Source organism: Phyllostomus hastatus, unplaced genomic scaffold, assembly GCF_019186645.2.
Source record: "Phyllostomus hastatus isolate PE091 unplaced genomic scaffold, TTU_PhHast_1.1 phas_contig_948, whole genome shotgun sequence".
Lineage (NCBI taxonomy): Eukaryota > Metazoa > Chordata > Mammalia > Chiroptera > Phyllostomidae > Phyllostomus > Phyllostomus hastatus.
This window is the reverse complement of record NW_025333993.1, coordinates 6057522-6076669: the sequence shown is the minus strand read 5'-3', so window position 1 is coordinate 6076669 and position 19148 is coordinate 6057522. Positions and strand designations below refer to the sequence as shown.

Sequence of the window (19148 nt, the reverse complement as noted above, 5' to 3'; positions counted from 1 at the left end):
TGCCTTGATCTCTCTCTCCCACGGTCATTCTCGCTCTTTGTAAAGTGGAGATACTGTTGTGCTTAAGAAAGAAAATCGGCTGTAATGTTTTCTGACTATAAAGATAATAGCAAGCTTATTTGGGAAATTCAAGCAATGCAGAAAATAATAGAAAAAGTGAAACCCTTGGTGTATCTGGAGTTTGGGAGGTCTGCCCCCACCGGCGGAGACCCGGGTGAACCGGCAGTCCAGCCGCAGGCTGCGGGGCAGCCACGAGGAGGGTGTGCGCTGCTTCTGGGCCTGGCTCATTACCTCCTCCCCTGTGACATCGTCTGGCCTTTCTTCTCCTGTCCGTCTAGGACGGGGAGGTCCCCCACAGTGACCTTGGGGTCTGAATGCTGGAGATGGCAGAGCAGCAAATGCCAGCAGCCTGACTTCCCTCCACGACCAGCCACCCCAACCACTTGGACTTGACCTGAATGAGAAGTAAAATCACTCCAGACTGGATCATCACACACCTGACTTTATTTCTTACTGCAGCATAGCCTGTCCTACCCTGACTAGTACAGTATTTTACCATCAGAGATAACAGTGTAATGTTTTCTGAAATACAGGGCTGGGAGAAGTCGGTTTATAGTTGTGAGTACATGAAACACAGAGTCTATTCTTGAATTATGATTTACTTATTAACCATTGCACTATGCGTTATTATTAACCTACGTTTGCCCACCCCTGTGCCATTCCAGATACCGCTTCCTGAGTCATGTCCGTGGACCTGGGCCCATGCCCACACGCAGGCAAACAAACAGTTCTTTCCTGGTGGGGTCGCACTGTGCACAGTGTCTCTTTCACTCAAGCAATACCCACTGGTGCAGGTGTTTCCACGCACTGTGTTCACTAACAAGCACAACCCTTCTGAAGGCTGCACGCCATTCCACGGCATGGCTGTGCCACAGATTAATCTTTCACGGACGGGACCTCAGCCTGTCCCCAGTTTTTCACCATCACAAGCAACCTAGAGTGAAGGACCTGGTGTCCACCCCTCTGGGCACCTGTGCAATCGCAGCTTCGGGATAAAGCGTCGGCAGGAGGACCGCGAGAGAGGAGGGAGCCACGCGGCCGCGCTGCCTCCGAGAGTCCCCGCAACCTGCTTGCCCAGCAGCGGGCAGCGAACGGCCCCGTGTTCTTCACTTTCACCCGTGGGTGCTTCACCCGTGCCAGCCTGCGCCCAGGTAATGGGCAAAAAGAGGCCACCGCGGTGATTCCACTTGTATTTCTCTTCTTACTTCAGGTGCCGGTCTTCTGTTCATTGCCTTGGGCCCTCGCTCCTTGCGTTTCCTCTTTTGTGAAGGATCGGCCTGTGTCTTCGGTCGGTTTTTCTGGGGGGGTTTGTGTTGTTTACGCCGTCTGTCTGCAGGAGTTTGTCCTCCGTTCCTCGCGTCTGTGCGAACTTCCCCCAGGGAAATGTGCTTTGACACGGACAGAGCAGCCAAGCACCTAAATGGAGGTGATCCTGGGGGGCTTCCGAGAGCTCCCTCCCCACCTCAGGCTTGTCGGGGAGCCGCACATCTGCAGGCGCGTCCCATGCACGTGGCTGGCCATGTGGCCCCGGGGAAGGCCTGCGGGCGATCACGCCACGGACCTGGGCGGGCAGGGACGGGAGACCAGCTGCGGGGCCACCTCGGTAGAACACACGCTGCAAACAGAGCGGGGTCCCGGGGGATGGATGGGTCCTGCGCCGCCAGCTCTGCAGGATGATGAGGTGCAGGGCCGTTTCTATGGTTGGGGGGTGGGTGGTCTCATGCGTGGAAACAGCCGAGGTCCTGAAGGGACACTGCCCTTGGGGTTGGAAGGGATGTACAACTGCCCTCTGAATTAGGAATAAAAGTGCATTGGCCACACAAACCTTTCTGACAGAATCCTGTCAGGGCGTGTCACTCTGCCTTTGGAGGGGTCCTCCTGGCTAAAGGGACCCCTGCCACCCACGTCAGCCCTGCCACCCACGTCAGCCCTGCTGTGGAGTCGCAGCCCGGGGCTCCTCTCAGAGCCGGGAGGGGGGAGCAGTCAGGTGCTGTGGGGCCCCGAGAGTCTAGAGTACAGGCTAACCCCGCATCAGAGCTGGGAGCACTCAACCCAGAGGCCCCCTTCTCGGCCATTAAGGAGATGGCTGTGGCTGCGATGAGGTGCCGGCGCTGCACAATGTGGCCGTGGACACCAGCCCCACGAGCCACAGGGCGCGGGTACCTGGGTGGAGTCTCCAGAACAGGGGGCTGGCGACTCGGTCCCCCCGGGGGGGTCACGGGAAGCTGGCACTCAGGGGGAGGAGTGTCTAGTCCCACGGCTTGGCCCAGGACAAAGCAGGGGCTTCAGGTGGCCCCGTCGGGTCAGCAGACACAGCGGATGCGTGTCCATCGGGCTCCTCGTCACCCTGAGTCCCGGACGGGTGGTGAGGGAGTGCAGGCCAGGGCCTGGGGCTCCGCATGAGCGAGTGGCTGCGGTGGGCAGGGCACAGGTGGGCATCTCTGGGGGAGCGGACAGAACCCCCTTGACCATGTCGGGGTACTTCTCTGAAGAGCACTCCGAGTGCAGATTTTGGGGGGCAGGGATCTTTGTGTCCTGGAACCGTTCCGCTTTGGGGTTCTGGGAAGATCTTTGAGCCCCTGGCTCTCACACCCATCATGGGAAAACCGGAGCATGCGTGACATTCCAGGATGTTTCAGGTGCCTCCCGGAGGCTGGGTGAGCCCCCTGCATGTGGCGTGGGTGGCGGTGGTGATACCCCACTGGAGCGAGGACACAGAGTGCAGGGCGGGGCTTGGTGAGCACAGGCTCTGCTCCCAGCCCGCCCACCTCCAGCCCCTCCCCAGTCTCCTCACTGGAAGCTGACAGAGGACACAGGCGGTGGCTGTGCTGGCCTCTGAAGGGGACAAAGCCCGGTGCAGCGGCCAAGCCCAGAGCCCCGCTGGCTTCCCCACCTGCACTGGTGTCCGGGACGGCCTCTGGGGAGGACCTGGGGCTGGGATCCCTGGGGCACCTTCAGTGACCCCTGGCTCTGTGCCGGCCACTGTGCGGGTGCCAATCGGGCCAAGGATGGAGAAGGGTCCCTGTGTTTCCGGAGGGTGGGCTGAGACTTCCGACAGCCGACCCAGAAGTCCGTGGCGGAGAGTGGGGAGAAGCTGTGGCCAGGACCCGGGATGCCCCCAGCCCCAAGTGGCATCTGCAGGTGAAATTGATATTCCCAGGTCGTGCCAACGTTGCTGCCACTCCATTAGAACACAGGCCGTTGTGATGACAGGTCGCACATGCCAGGGTCCGGTTGGCTTCCACTTTTTGTCACGACGTGTTTTCTCCTTCCTCCCCTTCTCTCGTGCGAGTCGTGAGCTGTCTGAGGCTGTAAATCCTGTGGACGCCGGCAAGGTTAGGTAGCGGCCCAGACCTTGGTGGCGGGGCTGTGCCGGCCGGGGAGGGGCCCCGCTGTGGCTCTAGCAGTTCTAGCAGTTCTGTGAACTCTGCTGGCGTGGATCTCTTCAGGGGGGAGGGGGCTTGTAGGGCAGGCACGTGGGCTGGTCCGCTGCTCTGATCCCGTGGGAAGCAAGACCCCTGCCCCCACCACATCGTCTCTGTCTGACCCACGCAGCTGCGTGGACCTGAGAGACCCCCTTGAGCTGGCCCTGGCCACCGGCCTCATCGGGACCCACAGGCTGCCCTGTCCTGCTGGTTTCTTTCGATGTCCTTTCAGATCCTCGGTCCTGAGTGCTCCAGCGCCTGCCCATGCGAGTTCAAATCCCAGTCCCCTCCCATTCCAGCTGTGGAGCTTTGGGTCAGTTATTTTACCTCTCTGTGCCTTATTTTCCTCATCTAAAAGTCTATGACCACCAGCTTCCTAGAACTGTGGAGATTAAATACACCAAGGCATGTAAAGCGTTTAGGATAAACATGATTCAGTACCTCCTAGCCTTACAGCCAGGTGCCGCCGCAGAGGGGCTGAGCACGGGGTTGGAGTCAGGTGGCCTGGGTTGGCATCCTGACTGCCCCTCGCTGTGTGATTCTGAGTAAGTTTCTTAACCTCTCTGTTTTAGGCTTCTCACCCACAGCACGAGGATAATAACCGGAGTCATCCCGGATGGCTGTTGTGACAAGGTAAGGAGAAACGAAGTGCTTGGAAAAGCCCGAGGGACGTACTAAGTGCTTTACAAACAGTAACTTACGACTTTCGTCTTACAGATGAAAACGCAGCGAGGCCAGGTGACTTTTCTGAAGTCTCACAGAAGTCGCACAGCCAACAGAAGGCGGTGCTGAGACTGTGGGGAAACCAGACCTCCAAACAAAAGGGCCAACACACTCCCACGGGAGAGTGAGAGGGAGTCTCTCCCACGGCCCCGGGGTTCCCGCGGGGCTGCGCACAGCCCTGCCCCAGCCAGCCGACCGCAGACGCCCGTCGGTTCTGTGAGAGACCGCCGCTGTTACTGTGGTTTGGTCCGCCATGGGTGTGCTGTGGGATGCGCCCAGGCAGTGACGCGGGCAAGGGGTTCTCCCGTCCCACCGGGAGGGCTTGGCTCCAGATCCGCATCCACCTGGGCCCTCGGGGAAAGCCTTGCCCATTCGAGTGCCGCGGCCTTGTTCAAGGCCGACCGGCCTGTGCCCAGCGTGCAGACACGACGGCATTCTCTCTTCACACTAATGTAATTCAGAGGCTACAGAGGCTTGAGAAAGGCGTGTCCCCCAAACATCCCGTCATCCTGACCTTGTTCTCTGACCCCTGGGAGCCCCTTCCAATTATATCACATTTCTTGCTGTGCACCCCCCTCCCCGCCATAGACAGCAGTTTCACCTGGTTTGTCTAGCTAAAAAGTATGCATATCTACCCTAGCTGGCGTAGCTCAGTGGATTGAGCGTGGGCTATGAACCAAAGCACTGCAGGTTCGATTCCCAGTCAGGGCACATGCCTGGGTTGCAGGCCACGGCCCCCAGCAACTGCACATTGATGTTTCTCTCTCTCTCTCTTTCTCCCTCCCTTCCCTCTCTAAAATAAATAAATAAATAAAATCTTCAAAAAAATTCTACAATTAAAAAAAGTGTGCATATGTATGAGTGTGCATGTGCGTGTGCATGGATGTGAGTGTCTCTCCCTTCTGCAGGGGGTACCAGCAGAGCTGCTAACCATCTCCATGGAAACCAGCCTCTCGGCCCCTCAGGCTCTGCAGAGAGAAACGTGTGATCTGCGAAGTGGGTGGGGTCTGATGAGGCAACGTAGGGGACACAGCTCAGGCCAGTTTAGAGTGCCACGTCCCTTCCTCGGGACCCCAAGCGGCTGGTGGCCCCCATGTGATAACAGAACCCCATGTTCTCACCCCGTGAAATGGTCACAGAGAGCAGGTCTTGATTGCCAAGCAGCTTTCGGTGGGTTTACCACTCCCCATCCTGCCAGTGCACGCGGGTCTCTGGGGCACCCCGCAGTCCCGTCCAGGTAAAGCGATCATTTCTGCATCACGACAGGACTCCCCTCCCCCACCCCAGCTGCCTCTGGGTCCCCCGTGTGCTCCCCACATGTTTTCCCTCGTTCTTTGGCTACAGTGGTACTTCTCAATCTGCTGAGAAATGCAAGTGATCTTAACAGCAATAGCCTGATTTTTAAAAGATTTATTTATTTTAGAGAGGGGAAGAAACATCCATGTGTGGTGGCCTCTCACACGGCCCCCACTGGGGACCGGGCCCACAACCCAGGCCTGTGCCCTAAACTGGGAGTAGAACCTGCAACCCTTCCATTCTAGGGCCAGCACTTGGTTCACCGAGCCACACCAGCTAGGGTGGAGCAGCCTGATTTTTAAATAACCTTTCCCTCACTCTCTTCCACCTTTTCTCCTTGGGAGGAGGGGTAGCGAGGCTCTGAACAGTGTAGACTAAATCTCTTCGCACGTTTGACAGGGGCCAAGCTGATGGTGAGTCCTTATGGTAAAAGGTATACACGGTTGGATACTAGGCTTCGAAGGTTTGTTCAAAGCGTACACACATTAACAGGTGGGGTAAAACAGATATTTGATGAGCTAACCCACAGGGCAGCCCAGGGGTTTTCCACACGCGTGTTACTGTCCCCCCACAGTTGTGGAGCCCCACCTTCCTTTCCGCGTCATGGCGGTCATCTGGGCCTTTGAATGGGGCTCCGCGTCATGTGGTCTCGCCCAGGATGACCCAGCTGCACATTTGCCTTTCATGGTTGTGGTTATTGTCCTACTTTGTGCCTATAGTGTCCTCCGACGTGGTTCTGGATTTTGGGGGGCAGCCCATAGGGAAATACTCCAAAGCCCCTTCAATCTGGTTGACCATTTTGCCTGGAAACTCTAGGCAACTAAACTGCAGGGTCAGATCATGTGAGCAAGAAACTGTGCTAAGTTGTCCGCAGTTTTGGGACTGAAGTCAGGGTCCCTGCCTCAGACCTCAGAGGTTCCCCTGTTTGCTTCTGAGACTCCCTAATGCCTGGCATTTGAAAAGCACCATTCCTAGTCTTAGAGTGATTATGACAAGAGACTCCAGTTTCAGGATGTTTGGAAATTGAAATTCCATTCCACAAGTCTGAAAGGAAATGATACATTTGAAGAAACAATTCCAAAACCATACTGCCTGTCAAACAGCATACTACTTAAGAAATTATGTGGTTATTCTTTTCCTTGGATCTTTCAGTCTTCTTAAGAAGACGTTCATTGTATTTTTATACTACTGGTTCTGATGTAAGTATAGGCTCCTTAAAGAATGCAGGTATGCATTTCAAAAGTTGATTTATTTATGTTTGATATTTGGCTGTCAAGAAAGGTAAGTTACCAAGAAGTCATTGATTAAATTTCTAAATGCTTTTCCCTCCAGAAAAGTCTGGAAACCATATGAGAGAAAAAAACAGATTGAAAAAAACCACCTACATGTCTAATTTCATGTGAATAGAAATAATATTTCTTCTGCTTGGGAAAGAAAGAGTCACAGACAGCCTTGGGAATACACCAGAGATCACAATTGTGAGGGGAAATAAATTGCCTAGTTAAGTTCTGAAGGAGGTTTTCCGGTTTGGCTCCCCTCGTTAAACTGTCGGACCGTTACCTGTTTAAGGTGATGTTCATTGTTCGGTCAGGTAGGAATGGAAATACACGTCGTATTTGTTTGCACCAGAACTGGGCGCCCCACAATTCAGTGCCAATGCTAACCACTCGGGGACGGCGCCAGACGCACATGGCGAGGGCTCAGTGCTCCCCAGCCCTGCCCTTACTTCAGACACCAGACGCCCCCTGGGGACCGCAGGCCACCCCCGCTTCTGGTCTAGACTTTTGACTGTGCTTCTGGCTGTGACTATGCGGTTCCCCGGACCCTCTCAGGTTCAATAATTTGCTAGAAGGACTCACAGAAGCCAAGAAAGCGCTGTGCTTGAGATTCATTTTACTATAAAGGTGCCCATAGGTGGGGCCTGGGGGTGCCCGTCCTTTGCCTGGAGGCTTCCGGCCACACCCCTCCCTCCTCCCTGGGTGTCCACGGCCCATCGACCAGGAAGCTCCACCGAGCTTCATGCCCACCGTGTTTCTTGGGGTTTCCTTACCCAGGACGATTCATCAAACCATTGGCCACATGGTTGAGCTCCCTCTCCAGCCGCCACCCAGAGGCTACCCAGAGGCCATCGCGAACCACCTTGTTGGAGAACACAGACACGCTCATCACTCAGGAGACTCCACGGGCCTTTGAAGCTCTGTGCCAGGGCCTGGAGGGAGACTGGGTAGATGTTCCTTATGCCGCCCAAGGCCTCGCTGACTGACAAGTGGCCCGCGGTGCCTGCGGTCCATGTCCCACCCAGTGCCGGGCTGTCTGTGCACACTGTAATCAAATGTGTCCCTTTCCTCCAGCATTGTTGGGGGGGGGGGCTTGAGGCTTTATCTGGGGATTTGTCCCGGTTTCTGCCGAAATTCGTCATCAACACAGATGATGCTCGAGTTCGGCCCATCCTCCAAGTTGCGGTTTTAATCATTTTTATTCTCTGACGACGCCTCTCCCAACCCTGACTTTCCCGTGGAAAATTGTTCCCTCAACATACAAATCTGGAGGCTCCTGCTTCAGACTGGCTTCTGTTTTTTTCCCCCCTTCTTTCTTCTCCCCTGTCTTGAGCCCGTTCATTAACCAGTGGTTTACCTCAGTACCCTAGTCCACGAAATGAGGTCTTCTAACTCCGGTGCCTGGGAAGTCAACGATGTAATATTCTTTCCATTTTTGAGAGCTCCACGCTGATGGGAAAGGCTTCAGCAGTCCGGGCTCCAAGACGGATGCTCGAACTCAGAAGTTCATGAGTTAAAAGGGCAAATGGACTTTTTCGGGAAGTCCTGCTGTGTTCTCAAGGAGTCTGGCAGCGTGAAGACCCCCAACACGCAGCGATCTAATGGGTTATAAGCCTTCCTGCGTCTCAGTCACCACAGCCGCCGCCGCGCGGTTTCGTGAGGCTGTGACTAGATTAGCTCTGTCCTCAGGACATACTATGGGAAGTAGCAATTAAAAAAAATTGAGGTTGTAGTCACATAACATAAAATTAACCATAAGTGAATAACGTGCTAGCATTTAATACGTCCCCAAAACGTTGTTCAGCCACCTCTGCCTGCTTCTAAAACATGCTTATCACCCCCCAAAAGGAAACCCGTGCTCATTAAGCAACCCACAGGGTAATTATTTTTAATCAAAATCTCCCTTTCCAGTCATCCCCTTCACAAATATTTTGTGCCTACGGTTAGGGATGCATGTTGAGTAACTTTTCCCCCTTGCCATTCTCTTACTTTCCCCTAAATGTATGTGTTGTATGTGGTTATAGGAAGAGCCTGCTCAGCGGGGTCTGGCTGGTGAGCTGGGAAGCTCTACTCCATACACAGTCGACGCCCTGCATTGTATTCAACAAGAGGCCGGCACACGGCAAGTGCACAGGAGTTGCTGGATGGTTGAGTGTTACCGTTAAGGGTTAGGGTCTATGTCGTCAAAGAGCTGCATCGTTTAAAAGTTTCATTAGGCGAGCAGAAGTCCAGAGCAGCAGGTGGTGTGGGTTTATATCTGAGTCAATGCAAAGGTTACGACAGAGAAGCAACCTACAGGAACCCAGGACTGTCACAACTATAGTTTGTTAAAAATGTACGTGACAGCATTTCCAGGGAGGCACTTGGAACTAAACTGCCACTGGGATGCCCCTGTCTCCCCGAGGTTACCCTGGACATCCCAGGACACACGAAGGAGGACAGTCCCCCGTGACGGAAGGTCTGAACGTTGGGGAGTGGCCCTCAGACACCGTCTCACAACGAGGAGTGTGTCAGCAGCATAGGGCAGTCACTCCACTCCCCGTGGTGGAGAAAGTGGGGCGCCCGGTTCTGTCTCCCCAACACCACTCAGCGGCCAGCCTCCCTGGACCAGCTCCTGCAGCCCGGAGCTCTGGCTTCCGGAGGCCCGCGCAGCCCGCGGCACCAGAGCCTCTACACGACCCTGGCTGTGGTTTTACCTGGGGTCTCTGTGACCGGAGCGGCTCCTGAACTGTGTCTCCCTCCTGAGCAGCGAGAGCTAGGTTTTCGCGGGGAGGATGTTGGAGACGAGAAAATGCCTTTCTTCACTCTGGATGCTGGCGTCCACGGCTCTGCAGGAGCTGGGTCCTGGGGACCCGCGACTGGGAACTTCTCAAAGAGCTCAGTGTCCATGGCTTTGTTTCTCATTGATAAGAAACAGTCTTCGGTTCAGTGGGGGCTGCTGGCCGCTCCGTCTGGGGGCCGCAGAGCCACGCCCTTGCTAATGCACATTTAGACAGTGTCCTGTAGGACAGCACAGATTACCTCAGTGGCGTGGACATAAAACGGTGTGTATTCTGGTCGATGAGAGGGTCGGTGAGTGTCGGGACAATTCCAAATTCCCACCTCGTAGATCCACTGGACCTCCAGGCCAGATCTTTCTTTCTTCTTTTTAGTCTCACACTTAACGCCTTGGCAGTTTTTATTATATTATAACTGTTAGATAAATGCAATTCTGAAACAAAATGTCATTCAGTTAACACTCCTGATTTGTGTCCATTTCTTAGGGCTTCCGTCAACAAATTTCCAAAACCTGGTGGTTGAAAATGTAGTCTCTCGCATTCTGCAGGGGAGAAGTCTGAGCCCCAGGGGTCAGCAGGGTGGCGCTCTCCCAGAAGGCCCTCGGGGAAAGTCCTTCCTTGCATCGTCCGGCCCCTGACAGCTGCCGGCAGTCCTTGGCTTGTGGGTGCCTCACTCCGGTTTTCGAGCCCAGCATCTTCCCCTCTCCCTGCTCTGTCCTCACCAGGCCAGCTCCCGCGTGCGAGGGCAGCCCTCCCTCCACTTCCCTCTTATAAGGACGCAGGGGATTGCGTCTCAGGGCCACCTGGACAAAGCGGGGTAGTCTCCCCAAGTGAGGATCTTTAACTTAATTACGTCTGCAAAGCTCTCCCTCTGCTTTTTCTCCATTCAAGGCCACGGTCATAGGCTCCAAGGATTACAATGTGGAGCCGCTGTGGAGGCCTATTTTTTTAGCTGGCAGCAGGAGTTAAGCAGGTTTCTTTAATGCAGGGCATCTTAAAGCCTTTATTTAGTATATTCATAGGTATTGGGACTCTTGAGGGGGGCAAGAGCTTCCTAAAATTATTGAAACACCAGCACCCTTCATCAACCCTGCTTTTTAAACATTCATTCGGAGGATATCATGGGACTGCCATCCCTAGAAGTGTACTTCAGAGATTGTTCGTCTAAGGCAGGGGTGTCAAACTCATTTTCCCCAGGGGCCACATCAGCCTTGTGGTTGCCTTCAAGGGGCCGAATATCATTTTAGGACTGTGTACATGTAACTACTCCTTAACAGTTAAGCGAGAGCTCGGCGCTGCCGCTGGGTAGAAACAAGGTGCCAGGCCGGATAAAACAAGGTGGAGGGCCGGATTCAGCCTGCAGACCTTGTGTGTGTCACCTGTGGTCTACAGAACAGCTCACAGACTTCTCACTGAACCCACCCACCGTTCCTGGAGGTTTCTCTTATTATTTCCCTGCTTCGAAGTTCCAGCTTTAGTCAACGAGCTCTGATCATTGTTCCCCAGACACACCTGTGCTGTTTGCTGCCATAGTTTCCCCCTAAGACAAAGACCATCGGTTCCATTTCGCCCCCCCATGCTCTGCACCCCCTTAACCTGCTTCTTCCCCTCCTTGAAGCTCTGACCATCCCCCGAAGTCTTCCTGGATCCCCCAAGAAAGAGTCTCTCTCTTTTCAAATCTCAGCTTCACTGCTGAGATATGCAAGCGTCAATAATAATCGAGTTCAGAAATACACAAATTGTTACTTTTGTGTTTTCCATTGAGCGGATTCAAGGTTATCCCTATAATAATCCTGTTGTCTTTCCAATACAGAAAGACAGGGAGGTGAATCACTACATAATCTTGAGCTTCCTCCGGGAAGTGGGTTGTGAGCCGAACTTCCTCCGATTTTGTGTCTTGGTTAACAAAAAGGAGGGTGATCTGCAGGTGGACCCCACTCGCCCGGAATTTTATCGTCTACAGCAGAACCCTTGTCTTGTTGTCCGAAGGGGTGTTGAACTGTTACACTGGTCTTAAGGGCGTGGCCTTGGCTCCATAATTTCCCTCCCTCCACACACACAGTAACTTCTGATATGTACTTATTGATTACTTGGTTAATTATTTGTGATGAATGCACCCTTGATTTGTTAAAAAAATCCAAATTATATTTTAGAAGGACACAGGGAAGAATCATGTAAAATAATTTTGAGGAACCCAACTCCTGATTTACTGAAAAAGTTATTTCTTGCTTTCACAGTGGTGCTGGAGCTGCATGTGCAGGTCCAGTAGGAGAGAAGGGCAAGAAAACCTTCTCCGTGGGAGCGTCTCCAAGAAGCGTCTGATACCTTCTTTTCTTTTGTTAGAGCCACAGAAAGACAATGTGACTCGGACACAGGAGGAGAGTGTTCCGGATTAGAAATACGTCCAGACTCCTTTTTTTCCTGTGCATTATTTTACTGAGAGCATTCTTGTTGAGAGTGTGTGCTCATGCAAAGGAGAGCCAAGGTGTGTCCCTGTGGGCTGGGGACTCACCATGTGGAGGAGAAAATCGTTTGGTGAAGGGGGTGATTTAGGAGTCGGGGCACACCGACCACGGGCTCCTTTCCCTTGACTTCACCAGAAACCTACTCCCAGGTGAGGGCTGGAGCCATAACTGGAACTAAGTAAATGTCTACAAAGAGAAACTCCCAGTGACCACGAGAGGACTGTGGTTTGGTTTGGGTGGGACCTCAGGAAGTCGCAAGCGCGCTTGATCTGTCCTAAATCTGCAAGCTGGACCGTGTGAGTGCGGGGAGCAAACACCGTCACTATCGGGAGAGAAGCATCTGGCTACGGACTTCAAACCCCTGAGTTGACTCTGGCAACAAGGAACGTTCATGTGTAAGGCGCAGGATTCCTTCTCAGAACCAAGGTGCTACAGGTAGCAAACACCACATATTCAAATCCCCCAAGGAGCAGGAATGGGTCCACAGGAATTGTTTAGCACCTGAGGCCAACTTATAAAACCAGAGAGCCACGCCATGACCCTCGGATCTCTAAGGAAGTTGAATAGATACGAGGTGACAGAACTTGACAATATAAATATCCTTCTCGGGGACAAAAGTAAGTAAAATGAGGTACAGGAAGAGTAATCTTCAATTTTGTTTCAATTTTGTTTTTGTTTCCAAGGACCTGGTATGGGGCAGTTGCTATGCTAAATGCTTTATATGCATGTCAAAAAAAAAAAAAAAAAGGAAACGGGCAGAGCTGCTCTCCCGGAGAAACCGCCCCCCACGCCGGATGCCTCAGAGCCTGGAATGCTAGAACACTGCAAAACAGCCTTCGAGCCTCAGCGACCTTGTGCCCCAGAGAAGTTTGCAAAGATGAAAAGAAAGTGGCCATGATGACGCCTGGACTGATGGCGACAGGACTGAAAACTAAAAACATTATTTAGAATCAGCATCACCACATTCATGCCATCTGCACCGACAGCAATGCCTTCCTTCCGTTGATGCCGTTGTCCCCCTTTCCTTCCTCGTCAATACCTGTGCCTTCGTCTTAAAATCGGAGAAATAGCTGGACTTCTGCCTGAATCAGTGATTCCCAAGTTGACATTCTCATGATCTCAAATGAATGCGTTTTTGTCTCTAACTTCTTAAGGCCTTTTATTTTTAGGTTAGCATACCTTACGTATTAGCTTTCAATATATGAATATATATCCGTGTACTTATATTAGCTTTTGATGTACCTGTCAGCTTAGACATGCATATGCATCTTGAAATGCAATTATTTACACATATTTATGTACATAAACGCACCTGTTAGCTTCTAGATACATATGCATTAGCTTTATGTACATTATTCCCACACTGCCAGGTGGTGGTATGCTCAGATGCAGAGACTCAGGGAAGGAGGGTTAAGACGTTTGTAGGCGAACTCCCATCCAGGGGGTGGCTGAGCGCCCCCGGACCCAGCTCTGTGCCTCTGAAGGTCCCCGACCAAGGCAGGTAAGGCTGCCCTCGCCAGCGCATGGGGATGTTTGCTAACTGTGCAGACACCTTCGTGAATGCAGCTGTGGGCTGCGGAGCAGGTTGCTGAGTCAATATTTAAACACTGAGATGCCTCCCCCTTTAGACGCCTCTGAGCCTGAAATGTAGTATCTTGTGAGGGAGATGAAGTCAAAGCAGAAAAGCACACCCGCAAGGTAGGCTGCTGTGTTTTTACCGACGAACGTCCAGCTTTGGCTCATTCCTCGGGTGGAGCCGAGATTTGTGTGGTCTCCCAGCAAGTGACATCCACCTCTGCCTGATTTTAATCTTCCTCAGTGACAGATGCCAGGTGCTTGCCTTGCATCCCTCTCCTCCCTAGATCCAGGGAGGCACAGGGAGCTGCTGTCGCAGCTCACGCTCACCTGCCACCAGGAGGAAGGGCAGGGCTGGGAGGAGGAGGGTACAGCAGCCCTACGCCAGGGAACTAGTGGATGGCAGATCAGTGACCATAACTCCTGGAAGGGATCTGTCCCCTTTCGCTGGGAATGTCAGTGAGGCAAAGAGAGATGCACCAGGTAAAACACACAAACCCCTCTTGCCAGGGGTCCACGTCAGTCCAGGTCCGAGCCACGGCCTGTGTGCCGGGTGAGGGCTGAGCTCTGGGAGCCGGGACCTTAGAACCCAGTGTTCTCTGCACTTCCTCCCACAGTCTGTCTGCTCACTCACATCCCCAGCGGGTTATCCTAGGCCCAGAGCTTCCCAAATACGCACGCAGACACACTCTCCCACTCCGGGCTGGCCACACCTCCTGGCCCAGTTGGCCATGTGTCCCCTACACTCTGGCCTGTATCACTGCCACGCCTCTGGGCAGGGGACCCTTCTCTCTGCAACGTGAGGGCACAGAATAAAGCTTGTGACCTGAAATGCCAGCCCCTGCCACCCTGCCCCAGCCCAGGGACACACCCCCTCACCCCCTCTGTCTTCCTCTATGAAACCTGTTGTTCCCAGAGGCGTGGGGAGTTGGGTCTGGCGGTTGGTGTGGGGAGGGGAGGACCCGGGGGTGGGAGGAGGGAGGGGACGGATCATGAGAAGGGTGGCAGGTGGTGGGAGGGTGGAGCAGGCTCTCAGAGCCAGGTGGCAGCTCGTGGGAGGAGGGAGGGGAAGGACAGTGAGCTGGGGTGGCAGTTGGTGGGAGGAAGGGAAGGCAAGTGGAGGAAGTGGGAGGCAAGAGAGTTTAAAAATGTATTTGTTTACTTTTTTACTTTGGGCAGGAGTAAGGGCAAGTGGGGGTGGGCGTGTTGCATGTTCCCCATGGGCCGGGCCCCCGGCCTGGAGAGCTGGCTCTGCACTGGGGTCTTGAGAGGAAGCCGTGGCTCCCCCACAGTCCTGGGCGTCACCGGGGCACCCCGATGCCTTGGCTCAGAGGGCCCAGGAGCCTGACCCGAGCCGGGCAAGTGGAAGCCAGTGGAGGAAGTCCGAGAGGACGTGGCTGCCCCACACCCGGGCCTCACACCGTCAGGGGCTCGGAAATGCAAAGTCAGCGAGAAAAATTATTATTGGGTGAGCCAATAAGCAGGTCCTAAGAGCTGCTGTTTTGGAGAGAATGACATTCCTACCTGCTTCCAGGAGAATGGGGGTCTCTGACGCCCCTCTCCACCCACTTCCCACCCCTGCCTGTCCCAAGAACTGTTGGGTATTTCCAAGTCACCTCTTAGACATGACCACATTGGAAAAATTGCTTCATCTTTCCATTGCATCATCAATAAGATAGAAATACCAATGGCTTGGCTGTCCCCAAGGTCAGGCAGCTGAGGCAGACAGATGCTCTGAGTGGCCTCCAGGAGTGGTTCAGGTTGACTGTCCCAGCCCTAAGCTCATGGAGGCGGAGGCTGCAGCAGGGACAGATACTGGGGACCAAAACCTGGGGTGGGGCTGGGGCCCACCAGCACCTCCCACCATCGCTGCAGAAGAATGGAGGACGGGTGTCTGCTCGGCCTTCCTGCTCCCGCCATGGCGGCGAACGTGAGACACAGGTAGAGATGGAGCCTCTGATGGCTGGGGCCCTGGGTGACCTCAAAAGGCCAAGTGCATGGGTGACCAGTGTGGACAAGGGACATGAGAGAAAAATAGACATGCATGTGTATGTGTGTGCACACGTGTGTACATGCATGTAAGCACTAAGTCACAGAGATGTTTTATTACGGCAGCATAACCCAGCTTCTCCTTCTGTTGCACGCACACCTGCCCGATTTGCATCCTCGGCGTGAGGGGACTCTTTCCGAAGCCACTCTGATGATGTGCTAACAGCAGCTCCGGAGGACTGAAGCCTGCACCCCACCGTTGCGCATTTCCTCAACTCACTGCCTTCACATTCGAACGCATCGTCATCAGGTCATCACATTGCTCCTTCCCTCCCCTGCGTTTCCAGCTGCAGGGCTCAGAGGGGCTTCAGCCAGCCCCCTCCCCTAAACTGAAAGCATGGCCAGGGTCTCTCCACGTCCTTTTCCTCCGCACCACATCCCCCTGGTCTCCACCTCTCTCATGCACCTCCGGTGCACCCTTACCTGGCCCTCAAAGGCTCCCAGCCCCTGCTGCACCAGCTCCTGGCTGCTTCGTCTCCTTCTGCCCCCACCCGCAAGCTGCCCCATGAGGCCTCTGCGTCTGTCCCACACTCCCTGTCACCACACACAAGACCAGATATTTGATTATAATCCACCTTGCTAATGAGCCACGTGGGGAGGCTTCCTTTGCTGTGTTTGAGTGTACGGGGGACACATCAGCAGCCATAAATGAATCATTACCAAAACTGATGCAAGAACAGACTACAGAGGTTCTGCACAGACCAGGGTTCCAGACCTGCAGGCTGTGAGTGTGCCTCTGGATGCCTCCAATCTGTCACTGCCCGGCTCAGGTTTCAGTGCCCAGGACAGAGCCTGCCGCTCCCGCGTCCCTTCTAAGGACAGCACAGAGCAGGGTTGGGTTCCCTTGGCTGGGTCCTGTCTTCCCATTTGTGGACGGGCTGGGAGTCTATGCGCACACAGGCCTTCAGTTCCCCGCTAGTGGGTGGGGTAAGACATCGCTGGTTACTGACGGGCAAGCTCCCAGCAGTTTCCTCCCATCTGGGGTTTCTGGCTGCACCCTCGGCAGCAGGGCTTCTGGGGGTCTAAGTCTGAAAAGATCCATTTCCGAGATGCAAGCAGACACTAACATGTCCAAGGGCAGTGGCAGGAGATCAACGGCCTCTGGGAGGTGGGAAGTCCACAGCGGGTAATGCGAGTGTGGAGCGGCTCCTTTGAGACCCTGCTGGGCCTCTGTCATGCCCTCCCTCCTCCCTCCCTTGGCTGAGAGTCTCCTCTGCTCCTCAACAGCCCCTTCTCTGGGTAGTTTTTCTTAGATACATATATTTATATATATATAGAAAAGAAATTTACATGTATACATGTATATGTAGATGTATGTACATACGCATACACATATGCATACATATATATTTCTTTTCTGTGTATTTTTCTCCCGTGTACTTTTGCTGTCTCTCTATTTCTTCCTCCACATCTATTTTTCTCCCTCTATGTGTTTTTTCTTCCTTATCAGGCCCCTTCCTCATTTCAGCAGCGTGACATAAACATATTTTGAAGTATGACGTTGCATTTACTAAAGTTGATTTCAATGAAACATTTAAGAGCCTGTTAAGACTTGTGGGTCTCTTGCTTACCCTTTTAAAAAAGGACTGGGGTTGATTAACAGCAAGCGAGAGAAAGGAACATTGCTTGCCCCTGTTCTAGAAGGTGAGCAGGTTACCGGCCCCACCCCGGTACCTGCACCGCCATCAACGCCCTCTGGATAGAGAAGACTCTCACTCTCTTTCTCCTTCTAGTTAAACACAGAGCTGTTCTGGGAACCAGGTGGTTCTTCTGTGCAGTTGAACTAGCAACGTGTCTACTGGCTCGAGAAAACAGTTCAGTGCCCTGTGTCATGGACATTTGGGTTCTGTTCATGCCCCGCCCGCCTCCGATGGCTGTGGGTTCCATGGTCCCATCAAGTTTATTGTGCAGTCATTACATGTGAATCCTGAGCTGGCCCACTGGTAGGATCTCCCCGCACAATCATGTATTTTTTTCCTTGTAGATTTCCCATGCAGAATAAATGTGGAGTTGTATCTAAATTCTCTGGGAGTTTAACTTGGATGAAATATTTATCAGCACTGACTGCCTGATTAACTTTCACAGCAAGAACCTAGAGGAGTTGGAGCATGCCTTCTGTATTTCATAATGTCCTCTATCTCAGTAAGGGTCAGTGAACTGGAATACTGGGTATGATTCCAAGGTCTGCTCTGAAGTTTTAAATTTCCTGTGCATGGAAAGCATCCATGCAATCTTTTTCCTAAAGCCAAAGCAAATGAGAAGAACAACCGTACCCTTTCATTTACCCGAGGGTTTGGAATTCCATTTGGACAGAATTCCTATAAGCCAATGGAGTCATAGATCAAAGTCATTACCGTTATTGCCAAGGCAAATGAGAAACCTAAAACCAACCAATCAGCAGTCCAGTGAGGGGCTCTCATTTAAATGCATTTGGATCCAATAGAGATACGAAAATTAAAATACCCTTATTGAAAATATTGACCAGTGGATCTCTTACAGTGCCTTTAGTGGTTCCTAATTCAGTTAGGTGAGTTAAAAAGACCACCCACTGGATTTCTAACAGGAGCCCCTCATGGTGAAAACTCTTCGCATCACAACCCGTATGCAACCCTACTTTAGTTCCCTCCACACTTCATTCACCGACGGTGATGCTAGGTTCCAGGCTAGCCGTCTTTCTAGCATTCAGAGGTGCTGCGGGTCTCTTGTGTCGGTGCCTCTGAATGTAGAGGTTAGAAGTAAACCAGATGAGCACCGCGAGTTCATTGATGCTGGCCATGGCCCCGCCCCATATTCCCACATGGCGGCCTCCTCGGGTTTGCAGGGGGGTGCCACGCATTTCATTCCGGCCTGAGAAGAGCGCATTCCAGGATGGTAAGGTCCCCCCCCGCCACCTCCCCCAGAGAACCACTGTGGGGGGCCTTAAACCACGTGGCAAGCCCTTCACACACTTCAGGTAGGAAGAAGGGTGGAGCAGAGAGGGTGGGGCTGGTGCAGAAGTGAGAGGGAAGAGAGGCAGTAAGTACTGTGGGCAGCTGGGCTTCCCCAGTCCTTTTGGGTCGCTGTGCACTTGGTGAAGTTTGCATTCGAGACACAGAAAGTGAGACGGGGCTTTGGGTAAGGAATGAAAGAGATGCAATGTAAAGAGCTTTCTAACTTTGTCTTTTCTCAGTGAGGGGACGGACCTTTGGGGATAAGGGCTATTTGACGATGCTATCAAAGAACACTTGTATTTTAATAGTTTCATGATTTGAGGAATAATAGGAGGAGGAAGCAGGTGCCCAGTGAAATGTGGGCAAGAGTAATGGTGACTTCCGCAGGCCAAACTTCATAAGGTGTTCATGGCCCTAACAATAACAGAGAAGTGTTGGCGAGCTTCCCTTTGAATGTTAGCTGTAAAATCTATCGCCAGGGACAACGTATGATTTCAAAGACAGAAGAGTCTGCGTTGTCTGGTTATTTCATAGCCTTGTGGTCTTTACTATTTACACTGCAACATACAAG

At 53.0% G+C, this 19148-nt stretch overlaps 1 protein-coding gene across 2 annotated transcripts in view; it reads right to left on the bottom strand.

Annotated features, from left to right (window-relative positions):
- Positions 1-19148, bottom strand: part of KCNJ6 (potassium inwardly rectifying channel subfamily J member 6) — a 187494-nt gene that overhangs the window by 103827 nt on the left and 64519 nt on the right. The window lies entirely within an intron of this gene.